Source organism: Petromyzon marinus, unplaced genomic scaffold, assembly GCF_048934315.1.
Source record: "Petromyzon marinus isolate PM22_M1 ecotype Great Lakes invasive population unplaced genomic scaffold, UKy_Petmar_22M1.pri1.0 PM_G_Scaffold_8, whole genome shotgun sequence".
Taxonomy (NCBI): domain Eukaryota; kingdom Metazoa; phylum Chordata; class Hyperoartia; order Petromyzontiformes; family Petromyzontidae; genus Petromyzon; species Petromyzon marinus.
The window spans coordinates 4,942,501-4,945,000 of record NW_027423035.1 but is presented as its reverse complement, the minus strand read 5'-3'; positions in this window follow the sequence as shown (position 1 = coordinate 4,945,000).

Genomic DNA, 2,500 nt, shown 5'->3' with positions numbered 1-2,500 from the left:
AGGTATTCTTTGAAAGCTCAAAACGGACGGTGACATCGATCACAACCGCCTCCTCATCTTTTGCAAACACGAGGTCAGGCTTTCTCATCTCTCCCGTCTCGGATATGAACCGTGGCTCTTTGTATACAGACCAGCCCAATCTAGCCGCTTCGTCTGCCAGAATGTTACTGATCTTGTTATGTCGCGCAATTCTTGCTTTCTGTACTGCAGGACATTGACCGAGAATGTGCGAAAGGGACTCGAGTCTGGCAGAGCATTTCCTGCAGGAACGTAAGGCCCCATCTCTGCCTCTGTTCAAGCTTTCTCTTGTTGGGTAAACATTTGCCCTTAGTTGTAGTGCTGCGATAAAGAAGCATTGTTTAAAGCCGCACCATGGCCTCAACCAAGCATTACTGATTCTATCATGCGCAAAGTTTACAATGCCCCTTCCTTGAACCGGCTTTTCACACCATCTCTGAAATTCATGCTCCCTCCAATCGCAGGGTCTCGGATATACAGGTTCTTTTGACACCGAGTCCCTGAGAACGAATGTTGGGATTGCATCACTGTCACCCCCTGCTCGTACCCACAAATTACGGTATTCTTCCTCCATACCCTGCGAGGACACAATATTACGGGTGATAGCATCGGACGAGTTTGCTATACGTTGCAGCCTTCTAACTTGAACCGAAGGGATTGTTTTTTCCAGTTTCAAGATGGCAAGGCCTCCATCTCGGGCTCTGGCATATAACAGTCCATCACAAGTTGAAGCGGGAAGGTGGAGCCATCCTTTTACCGCCTTTCTAATCTCTTGGTCCAACCCACGGAGAGTTGATTGCTTGCAGTCCGAGTGGTCTGCAGGATATAACAATCTGGGTAGGGCATAGGCATTGAGTAGTTCAACCTTCTGAGTTGGCTTCAGAGGCGCCTCATCGATTTTCGAGATCCATGTCTTTAGCTGACAATGTAGATCAGGCTGTATAGTGCCAGTCCAAGGGCCAATTTTCAGACCAAGGTATTTCGTTGATTCATCAGGTTGGATCATATGGACATCTTTATTTTTGATAGTCCATGGGTCGCAGTTGTTCACCGTATATGAATCTTTGGTTGGGCTTATCATGAAGCCCTGGCACTTTCTGGCCTGAACCTCCAATCCCGATAGCCCACAAAATGATTCCAAGATCGCTAGATTGGCGGCCATACCAACCCAAGATTCGCTCACCAACACCAAATCATCAGCAAACGCAAGAGCTGTCACGTGGTCGGTATCAATGGAGTACCCAACTCCGTGTGACTCTAGGGTGCATATCAAAGGGTCCATGGCAAGATTGAAGAGCAGGGGTGACATGGGGTCACCCTGTTTGACACCAACACGTATGCTAATTTCTCGAGTCGACTCGCCATTGCTTTTGAACGAGGTCGTACACCGATCGTAGGCGTTCTGGATGATGCCCACCACGTGTTCATCTACTTTCTTGTGCCTTAACACCCATAAAATATGAGCATGCGAAACCGAGTCAAAAGCTTTCGCTATGTCGATGAACATGACAGCCAACGGCCTGTGCAATTTCTTAGCGTGTCTCATAAGGTCCTGTAGCACCTTAAGATTTTCAGAGCAGCCAGATGCTGCTATAAAACCACGCTGCCTTGGGTTTAAGGGACAAGCACGAGCAAGACGTGCAGTCATTATTCTGGAAAATAATCTCAGAATCATTGAACCAATCGTTATTGGTCTCCAGTTCCCCAATTCTTTCAGCTTTTCATCGTCCATAACCTTAGGAATAAGAATCGTCCTATTCTTTTTCAACTCTTTGGGAATAATTCCTGTAATCATCCATGCATTAAATAGGGCTGTCAGTGTCCGACCCTCGGGGTCGGCAGCACAGATTGCAGCCCTTGTTAGGCCATCTGGCCCAGCTGCTGACGTTGGTTTAATGGCCCGTATGGCAGTCTGAACTTCCTCCACCGAAATTAGGGGCTCAAAGTATTCGTTATTTGCAACACCTGATGACTTAAATTGGCCCAGGCCATTGAATGGCAACACCTTCTCCCATTTCTCGCAGTAAAAACGATATACATCTGCGTTCGGGATTCGGCATTCATGACGTTCAGTGCCATCCAGGACTAAGGACGCAAGAAGAGAGCGGTTCTTAAAGAAGAGCTTCTGGTGCTTCATGAAGCTTCCTCGTTTTTCCGCTCTCTTCTTCATCCAAGATCGTGTGGGTAATATCCTGGGTTTAATAATGTCGTTCTCGGGTTTTGAACGTTTACCTTTGTTTTTCACCAATCTCATCGGACAAAGCATCAATGCTGTGGCAGTTTCTACGAGGGCATCATGTTGGCCCTCGCCGTTAAGCCAAGCCTTTATTGCCTCCATTGCAGGCTTTTCCAGGGTCCCAGAATTCTCATTCGTAAGCCGCTCAGCTGCTTGAGCGAGTATGGATGAAGTCCCCGTTGTTACATTTGGTGGGGGAGACAATGTCTCAAGAGACCTAGAAGAAAAATGTAAGCTGTCTGACAT